At 34.7% G+C, this 14,952-nt stretch overlaps 1 pseudogene across 1 annotated transcript in view; it reads right to left on the bottom strand.

Annotated features, from left to right (window-relative positions):
• Nucleotides 1–6,466: 6,466 nt before the first annotated feature.
• Nucleotides 6,467–14,952, bottom strand: part of LOC114318417 (auxin response factor 2B-like) — a 9,702-nt pseudogene continuing 1,216 nt past the window's right edge. Inside the window, exons 2-10 of the transcript XR_014347852.1 lie at nucleotides 11,477–11,604; nucleotides 11,226–11,390; nucleotides 10,635–10,754; nucleotides 10,403–10,478; nucleotides 10,154–10,325; nucleotides 9,179–10,031; nucleotides 8,888–9,078; nucleotides 7,361–7,403; nucleotides 6,467–6,759 (exon numbers count right to left, since the gene is read on the bottom strand). The product of XR_014347852.1 is annotated as an auxin response factor 2B-like (transcript). The remainder of the gene's footprint in view (nucleotides 6,760–7,360; nucleotides 7,404–8,887; nucleotides 9,079–9,178; nucleotides 10,032–10,153; nucleotides 10,326–10,402; nucleotides 10,479–10,634; nucleotides 10,755–11,225; nucleotides 11,391–11,476; nucleotides 11,605–14,952) is intronic.

The raw sequence follows: 14,952 nt of genomic DNA, 5'->3' as shown, positions 1-14,952 counted from the left end.
TTTACAAAAAAAGACGACACGATTGGATTACATTTGTGTTTAAAAAATAGACAATAAGTACGATTTTGAAACTAAACTCTATTTTTATGAGACAAACACTACAAGAATTTTCATTTTTAGCAACTAAATTTTTAGTTACCAAAAATTAATTTTTAATTACCGAAGGGTTTCAGCAACTAAATTATTTGGTTGCAGAAGTAGTTGTGGAAGAATTGTTGGTAAAGGTAATTAGAGACTAAAAATATTTTGGTCGCCAAATATGTTCAATTTCCGACTAAGTTTTTAGTCGCCAAAAGGTTGGACATAAAATTAAATTAGTACATTTTCGACGACTAAACTTTTAGTCACCTAAAGTCCCACATTTTTAGCTACTAAAATTTTAGTCGGTAAAAAGTTTTTGTTTTGGCTACTAAATATTTGGTCGCCTAAAGTCCCATATTTTTTGCTACTAAAATTTTAGTCGGCAAAGAGTTTTTGTTTTGGTTACTAAATATTTGGTCGCCTAAAGTCCCACATTTTTTGCTACTAAATTTTTAGTCGGCAAAAGTATTTTTATTCTTTAGCTTTTGTTTTTAGATACGAAATATTTTAATTGTCAAATGTTTAATTTTCTTTTGGTTACAAAACTTTTAGTCACCAAAATTTTACTTTTCTTTTGGCTACAAAACTTTTAGTCGCCAAATGTTTTTTTTTTTTTGCTACAAAACTTTTAGCCGCCCAAACTATTTTCCCAATTTTTTTTTTAGCTATTGATTGTTTAGTAGGCAAAAATATGATATTATGTTTTATCGCAAAATTATAATTTCTCCACAACTTGTCTATATTCCATGCAACCTGTAATACGTATATAAACAAAATGATACATATACTATCAATCATTCCACAATCTGCATCCATATATAAAAAATAAATAACTTCAAATGCCAAAATCCATATAAACCAACTATTGTCCAAGATAAAATAATAATTCCATACAAAATATGGAATTATACAAAAATCAAAGCCCGCCGTATACAAAAAATACATTTACTACCAAGCGAAATTCCCATTTGGTATGATACAAATTACCATCGTAATCTGTACCACGACAAAAGATGATATATGTACCACGACAAAAGTTTTTCTATAGACTATGACAAAAGGTCATATATGTACGTCGACAAATGGTCATATATGTACCACGACAGAATGTGATCTATGTACCACACCAGTCATTATTTGTTGATTGCCAAAATTTTTCTATATCAGTAATAGTGAACTACACAAAAGCTAAGGATGACAAAAGTATTATATTAGTTCTATACAAAAGTGAAATTTCTTTTCCATACACCAAAATGGATTATCCACAAGTTCACGCAAAAAAGCCATCTAAAAAAAAAACATTAGGATAGGTTACAAAATATCAATTCAATCAGCCATGGGGAACATGTTCTAACATGCATTTAAGGTAGAACAATCGAGAAATGTCTTCTTAGAAATAAAAGCATATATATATATATATATATATATAAGTATCATGCAATATTTATTCCAACCAACTGCACAAACAATCTAATATGTAATTGCTTAGTCCTATAAATATATAAAGGCAATTATTAGAATATGTGGATGTTATTTTCATAAAGTTGTCGCTCTTTAAACTAAGTGTTACGAGTTTTTCGACTAAGTATAAGACGTTTTCGACTCAAACTCCAAGCCTACGGGTCCTAATTACATTCTGTCAGTTATCACAGGTCGAAATTGTCATGGGGAAGCTGTCCGTGAGAGCCACATAGTTGTCACGCCCCAAATTTTAATTACTCGAAAACATTACCAAGAGCCTGAAATTTAGGTCCATTTTTTTTTATTAAAAATATCTATTACCCTTGAGTAATATAAATATAATAATACATGTTCTCTCCCTCATGATGAGTACAACAATAATAATAATACATTCCCACTTCCACTGTGGTGTTACAACTTAATAAATACAAAAATCAATGTACAATGAGATTACACATAAGAGATACATAAACTTTCTAATCCTTCAACCAAACAATCCAAAATCTCTTCCTGTAAAAAAAAATAAAACAACAAGGGGTGAGCACAATTGCTCAGTAGGAATCTCACAGTTCTAAAACAATAACCATCCTATAGATATTAGTGATCATGCATGCAGAGTGATACCATATAGTAGATAACGTTTTGTAATTTCAAAATATCATACGTAGAGTATCTTTTTCTCAAGGTTTATTTGAACATTTAAGGAAAACCTTCGACCATCAAAACAATCCCTTTTCATTAGAAAACCATAAATCCTTTTTGAGAACAACATGTTTAAGGAATCACATAATTTTATATTTATTAACCCATTCCAAAATATTTCTTATTAAATTCCCATCTTAACATTCCTCTTTTTTTTCATATTCTCCCTTTTTACTAGTTACATTTATTAAAATTCCATAACCTCAAATTCATGTTCCCTTAGTACCCAAAACAACCCTCATACACTCCATTCCCACCTGTCCATCCTTTATTGTTATTATTCTTTAACGTAGAAATCCAAGAATAATTACATCACATCCACATTTGCATTATCAACCATAGCTCAACACATCGCACAGACAATAAACCCTTTTTAATTTAATTTCTCAATTGATCACTAAGCAAAATTCTTAATCTTTCCCTATAGATACAAACAACTCGGTGAGTTCTTTATCACCAATCCCTTATCCAAGTACCACTTCATTATCTATTCTTTTCAAATAATTTCTATATGCATTCTCATTCCATATCAATTTACACATCAAATGGTAATTTCACAAATTCATCACAAGTCACATATATTATCACTGAACTCAACACACTTCACAACATATTCCACCTTTTGCCGGCTTGATACGGCGGGATAGCGGGCACCCAATTCATAGCACAGTCCACTTTTTGCCGGCTATTATACGGCGGGAAGTGAACTCCCAAAATCATTTTCTCAAAAACCATATCTTTTTTCAGAGACCATTTTCAACCTTTTAAAAACCATCCTCCACATTTGCCGACTATTATACGGCAAGACACGGGAACTCAAAACATTTTCGAAAACCATCCGTTTTTCCACTTTTGCCGGCTACAATACGGCAGGACTGTGTGGATACCCAAAAATCATTTTTCCACTTTCACCGTCTACAATACGACAAGACTATGTGGACACCCAAAAACACTTTTCCCACATTCGTCTAGCGATAAGCCTAGACAGGGCAATTGGGCACCTTGAATTCAAACCACTCCCACATTTACCGGCTATTATACGGACGGTCGTGGGCACCGAAAAACCATTTTTCAATTTTTTTTTTAAAACAATCCCCCCACATTTACTGGCTATGATACGGACGGTCGTGGGTACCAAAAAATCATTTTTTTTCAACTCCCCACTTGGGTACCAACACAACACCACCCAACACAACTCAACCCAAACTCCACACACCCAACACAACTTGACAACACAACTCAAACTCAATACAACCCAACATAACACAACTCAAACTCAACACAACCCAACACAACACAATTCCACAAAACTCACAATGATTCAACGCAATTCAACATTGTAAACTCACTTCAACATAATCAACACAATTCAACATAATTCAAGGTGAACTCTTAAACTTTTATTTCATCATTTCACCCCAAGGCTCATGTCATCCATATCATTAATAAATTATTTTCCCCAATCTGCATTTCACATTATAGCATGATTTACAATGTCCATAATAAGGGTTCATTCGCTAATTTTTAACATGATTTTCAAACACTTCCAAAATTCAACTAAACTTGTATATATATAACACAATAATTCGATTTCATGATTCTACTTTCAATTTGGGCAAAATCATTAATTATCATCATGAATCAACTTAGGATTTTTAAGAGAAATTAGAGCTTTTCACAAAACATATTTTATTCCAACCCTTCTATTACTTTTACACCCAAACTCATGACCCAAAGATAATAACCCAACAAATAAACCCAACTCTCTTCAAACCCAAACCCCCAATCTAATGATTCATCACAATATGCATAAAAATGTGAACTTTTGTATTGATATAAAGAAAATACCACAAATCTATCCACAAACGAGGGTATTGAAAGAGAACTAGAAACCCCTACCTCTTGAAGCCAATAGATGACGACCCAAACATCAATGGCGACAAAACCACGAACTCTTCGGACCAAAAGGATGCCCTTGACAAGATCTACACTTTTTCTCAAAAGAACATGGTGAGAGAATCACTTTAGGCGAGTAGATCTAGAGATCTTAGTGCCAAAAGCTTGAGTTTAGAGAGAGAGAAGAGAACTCACGGTTTGAGAGAGAGGAAAGGGAAGAAAAAGTCAAATGAAACATGTTTGGAGCCTATTTATAGCAGTAGAGAAGTAGCCCTAAGGTCAATAAAATAATAGGCCCAAAATCCCCCCTAAGGGTAGGGCCCAAAACCAGCCCAAAAATCTGAAAAAAAACACGCAGGGGTCGACTCTTTGGGTAGGGGGGTCGACCCATTACGTAGAAAAGACAATCTGGTACAAGTAAGGGGGTCGACCCTAAGTCAGGAGGGGGTCGACCCTATTTTTCAGCAACCAACATACACAGATTCTGCAATATAAGATGATCGACCCTCCCCAGACTGGTGTTTACCCTATTTTCCAGCGACACATCCAGAAACTTCACCAATAGGTAAGGGTCGACCCTTAGGAAGGCTGGTGCCGACCCTAAGGAAACATTTCTAAGTCTCCAAGGAACGTTTTGACAAGAACAAACGCAAACAAACAAACCCAACGAGTTTAAATCGGATCATACTCCTCCGAAACCAACATTCAACAACTTCGAAGACTCTAACAAATAAAAATAAGGAAATTAAATTCACTCTCCAATGGATTAAAGGATGCGGGTGTTGCACGGTGGTTCGGGGCCTGTTTTGAATTTTTGCCCCCGAAATGCCCTTTTTCGAGTAAGTTTAAGGCGTATTCGGCTCTAACTCCCAACCTACGGGTCCGGATTACATTCCGTTAGTTGTTACAAGTCCTATTTGTCATGGGAAAGCTGTCCGTGAGAGCCATATGGTGGTTTGGGGGTTGTTTTGAATTTTCGACCCCCGGATCGCCCTTTTTTGACTAAGTTTAAGGCGTTTTCGACTCAAATCTCCAACTTACGGGTCTGAATTACATTCCATCAGTTGTCACAAGCTCTATTTGTCATGGGAAAGCTGTCCATGATAGCCACATGGTGGTTCAGGGACTGTTTTGAATTTTCGCCCCCGGAACGTCCTTTTTCGACTAAGGCCTTGTTTGTCATAACCTAAAAAAGCCAAAAAGTCAAAAAGTCACTATCCTATTTAAGTTACATCATCTTATTTAAGTCACAACACCTCTCTACCACATCACTTCAAACCCAACCCATATTTCATAAAAAGTCAAAAAGTCAAAAAGTACACTTATTTAGATCATTCCAAACCACCCCTAAGTTTAGGGCGTATTCGGCTCTAACTCCCAACCTACAGGTCCAAATTACATTCCGTCAGTTGTAACATATCGTAATTGTCATGGGGAAGCTATTTGTGAGAGCCACACGATGGTTCAAGGGCTGTTTGAATTTTCGCCCCCGAAACGCTCTTTTCAAATAAGTTTAAGGCGTATTCTGCTCTAATTCCCAACCTACGGGTCCGGATTACATTCTGTCAATTGTAACAAGTCCTATTTTTCATGGGAAAGCTGTTCGTGAGAGCCACATGGTGGTTTGGGGGCTGTTATGAATTTTTGCCCCCAGAAAATCCTTTTTAGACTAAGTTTAGGGCGTATTCGGCTCTAACTGCCAACCTACGGGTCCGAATTACATTCCGTCAGTTATCACAAGTCCTATCTCTCATGGGGAAGCTGTCTGTGAGAGCCACACGGTGATTTGGGGGCTATTTTGAATTTTTGCCCCCAAAAAACTCTTTTTCAACTAAATTTAGGACGTATTCGGCTCTAACTCCCAACTTACAAGTCTGAATTACATTCCGTCAGTTGTCACAGGTCGTAATTGTCATGGAGAAGTTGTCCGTGAGAGCCACACGGTGGTTCGGGGGCTGTTATGAATTTTCGCCCTCGAAACACCCTTTTTCGACTAAGTTTAAGGCATTTTCGGCTCAAACTCCCAACCTACAGGTCCGAATGACATTACGTCAGTAGTCACACGTTCTATTTGTCAAGGGAAAGTTTTCCGTGAGAGCCATACGGTGGTTCAGGAGCTGTTTTGAATTTTCGCCCCCAAAACGTCTTTTTTTGAGTAAGTTTGTCACGATCCATACCCGCCCCTATAGGTTTAGCGCCGTAACCGGCCAGTAATCCGTGATTACCAAATGCCTGCTTAACAATAATGAAAATAACCTCGTAATAGGGGCTGGCAGAAGCCAATTAATAATATAAAATACCGTTCAATGAGCTGTGGAAACTTAAATGAACAAAACAAATTTCACACACTTAGAATTATACAAACACTTAAGTCCATAACACATATGTGTTCATAACAAAACATAAGATAGGGAATTAAATACCATTACCAAAAACAGTTAACAAAACTCAATAAACATTCTTATCTCATAAACACAATGTCAAAAGGGTGAATTTGAATCACCCAATAAACCCTGACATGCAATGGTTCGGAACCTCGCAGTGAGGCACAACAGTTGACTTGACAAAAACAGGGTTCGAGTCGACGCCGCCGCTAACTCTGATCCGGTGCCCGATCACCTACATATATATAATAAATAATGAGTTAGAGCCTAGTGAATAACAAGTGCATAAAGGGGTTAAGAATGAATGTCCTTCCAGTACATAAAACAGTCAATTGCATCGGTAAATCATTTATTCAATCAGTATCTCATATTTCATATCATATCTGTCATATAGTGATCATAGCAGTCATACGTGGAACATCCAATAGTAGAACAGTACAGTAGGTCTTAAAAGACCGAATAGTCAGTTGATGGCCATCAAATAGTAAATAGTAGTTCCAACAATTGGAACTGACAGAGATCTCTGTAACACTAGCAGTAACAGTAACAGTAGCAGTAACAGCCGAATAGTCAGTTGATGGCCATCAAATAGTAAATAGTAGTTCCAACAATTGGAACTGACAGAGATCTCTGTAACACTAGCAGTAACAGTAACAGTAGCAGTAACAGTAATAGTAGCAGTAGCAGTAACAGTCAATTGCTATGGATGCCGCAGGTACAGTTCATAAAATGGGACAAACATTTATTCAGAAAACAATATCATTTCATAAAGCAGTATAGTTAATCGTTCTGAAAATAATTATAATTGAACATAGCTTTACGACATTGTTACTCACAGTGGGCTCCTAAAAAAGACGTGCTAATCGTTCGGCGTCCGACCTAAACAAATAAGTCAAGCACAACACGATTACAATTACACTCTTACAATCAATTTAATTCAGTTGTTTGTCTTTCGATTTCTCTCATTTGATTTTAATTTTTCATTCGATTGTTCCTATATTTTCTTCCTTCCATTCCTCTTAAATATGGATGACTAATATTAGGAATTAATTAGATTATTAACCTCCAATTAAAATATGTTTAGCTATGTATTACCCAAACTAATTAAATATAAATAATCGAATCATATACAAACTCTTATTACGTTCACTAATTACACAATCAAACTTAAATTAGGCTTATACATATTAAATTACAATTATTCAGTCATGTTTACATTACTGAATCAGAAACTCATAAATATATACATTTTGCAATTTCAACTCCATTTTCAAGCAAAATCAAGGCCCAAATAATTAATCTTCACGTTTATTTGTATAATCTTAAGCCTAACTCAATTTCAATTGAATTTAATTAATTCTCAATTAAGGCTTAATTTGACTACATCTAATTTTACGAACCTAAATCAAATTTTTAATTGAATTCTTATAAGGCTCTAAATATCAAATTCAACTCATTCTTCCATTTTTGAAACTCAATTTCCATGAAAAATAAATCAAACTCTTGAATTCAAATATAATCCTATAACTTCACATTCTTGAGTTCAAATCCTCTATTTAAAACTTAGTTACATGAAATCTCTATTTTCATGAACCCAAGCTTAATTCATGTTTAATCTCTTCTCAAACTCCATGAATTATGGTTAAGAACAAGTTTAGAACCCAAGTTCTCTTAAGAATATGCCATGCATGTAAGGATTATAAGTTAAATTAATCAATTCTTCAATGTGTTTTAACATGCATGCCCTAAGTTCTCAATTACATGAGCAAATCTCCTATTTGAGAACAAATTCAATTCATTTAAACTTATATCTTGAAAGATTATGTGTAATAGAGCTTCAATACCAAGAATTTGGAATGATTTCTTACCTTACACTACTAAAAAAAATACTTTTTGTGACCGCTACAAGCCGTCGCAAATAATAAAAAACAGTTGCAAAAGACTTTTTGTGACGGCCTATGCGACGGCAAATGAGGGTCGCAAATGTAGGGGTGGCAAATACTTTTTGCAACCGCAAAATAACAGTCGCAAACTATTTGCAACTGCCTAACTTACTTTTTGCAACAACTATTTTGCCATCGCAAAAAAAAAAAAAAAAAAAAAAAAATTAGCGACTATTTTTTTACTGTCGCAAATCATTATTTTTATAATAAAATCATATATACGTTTGCTACAACCAAAAAAAAAAAAATCAATTGCAAGCACCAAACGAGGAATGATTCCCTTTAAGAGGTTATAGCATTGATGCATCTGGATGATTCAAATAAATGGAAGATGCAAGTAGAAACAACAAAAGCCGACAACAAAGTTCATGGCTAATACATAATGAACATGAAGAAAAAAAACCCAGAAAAAGTCCTTACAGCCATGGATCATCTCCAACAAGCATCATATCACCCCCATCATCAGTGAATATAATCAACCAATTCTTGTTCCTTGCCTTCAATTCACCATTAAATTCGAATAATTGATCCAGCTCAGCAATCAATTCTTCATAGTTACTGAATTTGGTAAGGTCCACAGACCTACCGAGAGCAATCCCCCGCTTATGAACCTGAAATCATCACAACATTCATTTAAGCAAATTAATTTAACACTACCCAGAATGATCATGGCATTAAAAGCCAAATACATGCAAATAAATAGGTGCGGACCTTGGTACAACTCCATGTTGAACCACCCTGGACTTTCCCAAGGCAATCCCTCACAAGTGGCTGACACATTTGGGATGGTTTTTCCTGCTCAACACTAGGAAGTGGTTGATCTACCACGTTTACACCCTTTCTTTGTTCAGACCTTTGATCGGTTTCAATAGTAGTTTTATGCGAGTGTGCTGGCTCCGTGGTTACATGATTACTGATGAGTGGTATACCAAAGAGTCTGCAATTCCCATCTTTTGGTTTCACTGCTTCAGGTTGTTGTACCAGTACAGGCCGAGGAATCAGCCCTCTTGACTGAGTAGGAATATGAAGATATGATTGAAGTGGTGGTTCCCTCGACCAATTTCCTTGATGCTGCTCGGGTTTTTGACCAGGAAGCAAGGAATACTCAGTAAAACCACCATATCTGACATCTCGTGAATGATAAGGCACATCACTGCTTTGCACATGAGCTTTCATGATAGAATCTAACAAGTTGAGTGAGAGGGCTGAAGGTGTTACAGACCAATTGCTAGCAAAAAAATTGAACTTGCCTTCTTGATCTGGTAAATTGACTTTTATCGACTCGTGGGAGGAGTTGGTTTGGGCCCCAAAACCTGAAAATAGATCTGTGAAGGTTGATTAATGCCTCACTGAGGACAACCATTTGTCTGATCCATATGTTTGTGAAGGAGACACCATGTCAATCTTCTCATCATCCAATGAAGGTGGCCATACAACTAGCTTTCAGTAGAAACCAATTAGTTACTCTCTGCAAAAGTGCCTCTCAAGGTCAAAAATTCTTGACCATGCAAGACCCTTGAAAATCCATTTACTGGTGAAGGGTCTATTGTCATCTTAGATGAAACTAACTCAAAATACGAACATTCAAGATCCATAATCTATGGACTTTTACGAAAAAAAACACACATGAAAGTTGAAGAAAGATTAGTCTGTCAACAGACTCTGCAACTCAGGTGGGGACCATACCTTCCCTTGTAAGAACAGAGGAGTCAGGGAAAGAGGGCACCATACTAGACCGAGGCCTTTTTAGTCTGGGCATGGGAAGGGGATTTAGTGCAGCTGTAGTCAAAGCAGGTTTTATTTTCCAAGGTGAGACTCTCTCCGGACTAGGAATGGTAGAATTCTCATCCCACCGTACCTTCAAAAACCATGACATAAAGTCTTTAGTATGCAATACTATTAGCAACACCTTATGTACTATAGACAAAATACTACCTTGAGGCATCTCCATTTAGATTCTGCCCATCTTTTGGTATCAGCATCTTCAATCCCAATAATTGTTCTAATAAACCTTCAATTCATCAATAAATTATATGAATAATATGTTTTATAAATAATGAAGGCTCAAATATTACACTATGAGAAACATCTAAAAACAATCAGGTTTCAAAAGTCCCTACAACGCCAAGAAATCAGCATAAAAAATGCCGACATGCAGTAACCATACCTCTGTTCTAGAGCATCTTTACCTTAAAATCTCATTTTGAACCTCATCCCTACAGAATAATTACTCTTGACAGATTCCATGTATTGATCAAGCGGAACAATAAACTCAGCAGGGCTTGTCCTGTAATAAAGAATTGGTTAACAGAAAATACAAGAAACGCAAGTAATTTCATATTTGTTATCTCATTCCCCTGTTTTGACAATACATAGGTGATTTAGAGAAGCAAATTAATGTAGTAGGCTGCCACATAATGAAGGCTTGAACCTAGTGTGGCAGATCACATTTCAACACTATAGAAGCTATTCAATTCAAGTATTTAGTAATTAAAAGTTAATTCTAAACTGACACATACACTTAATACTAAACAATAGTCAACCCAACCCAAACACTTCTCACAATCCTCATAGTTACATAATTGCAAGTCAACCCAAGAAAGAGAAAAAAGAGATGGATGAGTGAATGAGATGATGGAAAATATCTTAATGAACTATCATAACTTGCACTCAGCCAAACCTTAAATTCTGAACCATCCAACAAGTTTTCTTTAGTGCGATTTCATCATTGAAGTGAATATATAGTATAAGACAAAACCTCGACTTGTAATAGACCGTGAAAAATGTTCCTGTCATGTATGCATGCCACGCCATTGCGAGGACACCAATATGCATGCTATGGCTGGATATGATAGATGATGGAATATTAGCCTGCTGTCTCATGGCTCGTCTTACTCCAACGCGAAGTTCCCCATTCTCACCTCTAAAAGTCCCATGTTAAAATCATTCCATAAGTCAGTAACGAGTAGCTGACTTGGAATGTGAAAAATGTAAAGATGATTTGCATACCTTAAAAATATAAAAGCATCCCCGGCAACAAGCCTTTTAAAGCTTACAAAGACACTCCAACCACATTGAAGTAGGTGCCTCTGTGACTGACCTGCCATTTTCAAAATCACATGAACTAAGATGAGGCACTAGAACTCAACATGAATAAACATTTTTCCAATGGTAACCAAAATCAAATCCTACAGGAGTAGAAGTTTAGAACATCCCCAAAATAAGTATAAGCCTAGGACCCAGGTACATATTTGACATGAGTAATGCTCTGGTGATTACATTTTAAAAAACCCTTTCATTTGTTGTGGTGAGTTCAATGTAATGTTTCATCCAAATGCGGTCACTCTAGCATTACTCATTTGACATTGAATCATTCCCTACTGCCACATAGTAGTAATTACAAAAATAAATGTAAGTCCCTAACTTCTAGATTATGTATTTGTTATGTATTTGTACACATGTAGTAATAACAAAAATAAATATAAGTCCCTAACTTCTAAATTTATTCTGCTTATGTAGTTGTTGTGTTCCTTGTACACATGTATTGTCCAATATCCTTATTCTGCTTATGTATTTGTCATGTTCCCTGTAACATTTCACAGGGACATCCCCAACATCAAACCCTTGTACACATGTATGGTTATAATATCAGACGAACTAAGACAACCATACATATACATCAAATAGGAGAGACAAATAATTTATCGAAGGAATAAAAATAAATAGAAAAGTATAAGCTAAATAAAATTCCATACAAATATACAAATATACAGGATACAAGTTCACTGAACCATGTCCAATCCTTAACACTTTTATTACTTATTTATTATTTTTATCAAATTTAAATTTGAACAAAAGTGCTAAAAATACATCTCTAATCCATTCATCAAATCAGGAGACTAACATTTTTTTCATCAAAATGAGAACTCATCAAACACGTCATCAAGTTAGAATTTGATGAGAATTAAAAAAGATGAAGCATAATTTGGAATAAGAGGGAAATTTTTAAAAAATTTTGATAAAAGAGTTGAAATAATTCATGTAAAATCAAACTTTTTATTCAAATTTGAAAGCAAACTAGATAAAATAAAAATAAAAATAAAAAGTTTGATGAAGGTGTTAAGAAGCAAAACACAAACAAAAACAAAGGAAACTAACTAGTTTAAGGGATGGAAGAACATTGAACTTCTGGACTAATAAAATAGAGAAGTAGCAGGGCAAACCATCTGTGCTGAAATTTCCCAATAGCAGTCCCATCATTGCCATTATATGTATATATATATAGTAGCCTTGGGGGCTCGTATGTGAGCCAATGTAAACTCTGATTCAGGATTCATAAATCAGCATCACATCTCTTCAAGTTTTTCACTATCTGTGCACTAAAATGCACTACTTTGTGGAAAATTTTATTTACACATCATAAATTGTCTCATACACATCATTACTTAGTTCACATCTTCGATATTTTTAACCTTTGATATTTTACTCAAAACACAGCACAATCTAACATGACAGAAAATAATAATTATTATAATAATTCAAATTCAGAACTGAAATCAAGCAAGTTCAGAGCAATGCTATATATATATAGACAGAGAGAGGTGAGAATTGGAAGGTGAAGCAACAACAATTAAGAATTGAATGTTTCAGCTTGTACCTGTAGCTGATGAGGAAGGATTGATTCAAACCAAAAATTCATCGAAAGGTGATCTATGGTTATGACTAGAGAGAGAGAGAGAGTTAGATTGACGAAAAAGTGATCAAATTACAGTGAGAATGATACAATGATTGAATTACAGTGACGAAAAAAAGAGTTAGATTGAATGAATGATTCGAAGAGACTCATTGAGACGAGAGAGAGAGAGAGAGAGAGAGAGAGAGAAAGAGAGTTCATACCGTTGGTGATCTACAAAGCGAAATCGATCACAAGTAATCCCATAGTTCTTGAGAATCAATCACAACCAATTTCTTCAGATATTTGAGCAAGTGAAATCAGATTTCATGATCGAGCAAAATTAGATTCTTCATCACGACCATGGTCTCTTCTTCAGACGATTGAGCGAGCGAAATCAGATTTTTCTCTGTTTGTGAATTGTAGGGAGTATGAAAAGGGTTAGGGCATAGGTATAAGAAAAGGGCAATATAAATAAAAGAAAAAATTATCAAGGTTGTGAATATTATTTTTTGCAACGATTACATAATCAGTCGCAAAAAATTAGTCGCAAAAAGCCACTATTCTAGTAGTGTTAATTGATGCTTCATGACCAAAATTCCAGTTTTTTTTAAGGTTACTCTTCCTCTTTTTCAATTTCTCTTCTATGAGCTTAAGCTTAACTCACTCTTCCCCTCATTCTTTCTATACGTGGTCAGTTTGGTGTGTAAAAAGATGACTAACTTAGGCAACCAAGCACTCTCTCTCTTAGTCTATATTTATGAGATGAGTAGAAATATAATTTATTATTTAGTTTTTCAATTAGTTTGTTAAATTGAGGTTCTAATTAAATTAAATATAAATAAATAAATAATTAAAAAAAGAAACACTCATTTCTACCCAAATAAATTAATCATCTACATTAAATAATCTTAATTATACTAATATAAATTAGGCTCTAATTCATATCCAATGATTTAATTTTAACTTGTTAAAATTAGTGAATCAGACAAGTTTAATTTTCATTCTAACCTATCTGTTCAAACAATACAAGTCAATAAATCTCATAACAATCAATAACACTTAAATCACATAATTAACATGTAGGAACATAATTAATAGTTCCAATTAAGGCTTAATTCAATCACAGCCAATCAATTTTCAATTAAACTTTTCAAATGGCTCTAAAAATTCCCATTAGCCCATCCATGAACTCAATTTCAATTTGTGCACCCAATAAGATTGTTGATTTCAGTTTCAAAGTTGTAACCTTTTTCCCTATTTGGATAGATAGGCACAAATTAAATTACTAGGCACTTAGTTCAATTAAAATTAACACATAATTACTTAATTAAAATCACGATTAGCAAGTCTAGGTCGTCACTGCCACTCCACCTTAAGAAGTTTAGTCCTCCAAACTTACGTTATACATATGTTTTAGATGTAAATCAAATGTCTTAGGTTTGCATTATACAACATTCAACAATTCACATTCAAATCAATCATCAGTTCCACGATCTATCATAATTGTTCAAATCGTTCAGAAGTTATCAAGCATTGAAAGTAGATCCGTAGAGTAATCCCATGGCAATCAATATAATACTGGTGTAAGCAACCACGTGATGTCCATAATCCTCATTTTCCACAGGGTCAACTGCATACTACTGTAATCTTAATGTAGTCAATCGTAGGACATACTCAGTTTGTATATTTCCAAATAATTATAACATCACATTCGCAGTACAGTAACACGAAGGTAACCAGGCTTTGAATCAAATAGTCACGGTAATATCAAAGCAATTTAATACATGTTATAGGTAATTCATATACTTTC

This window comes from Camellia sinensis, chromosome 13 (genome assembly GCF_055761805.1).
Source record: "Camellia sinensis isolate YWXY chromosome 13, ASM5576180v1, whole genome shotgun sequence".
NCBI lineage: Eukaryota > Viridiplantae > Streptophyta > Magnoliopsida > Ericales > Theaceae > Camellia > Camellia sinensis.
The sequence above is the reverse complement of the archived record's forward strand: the minus strand, read 5'-3'. Positions and strand labels throughout refer to the sequence as shown.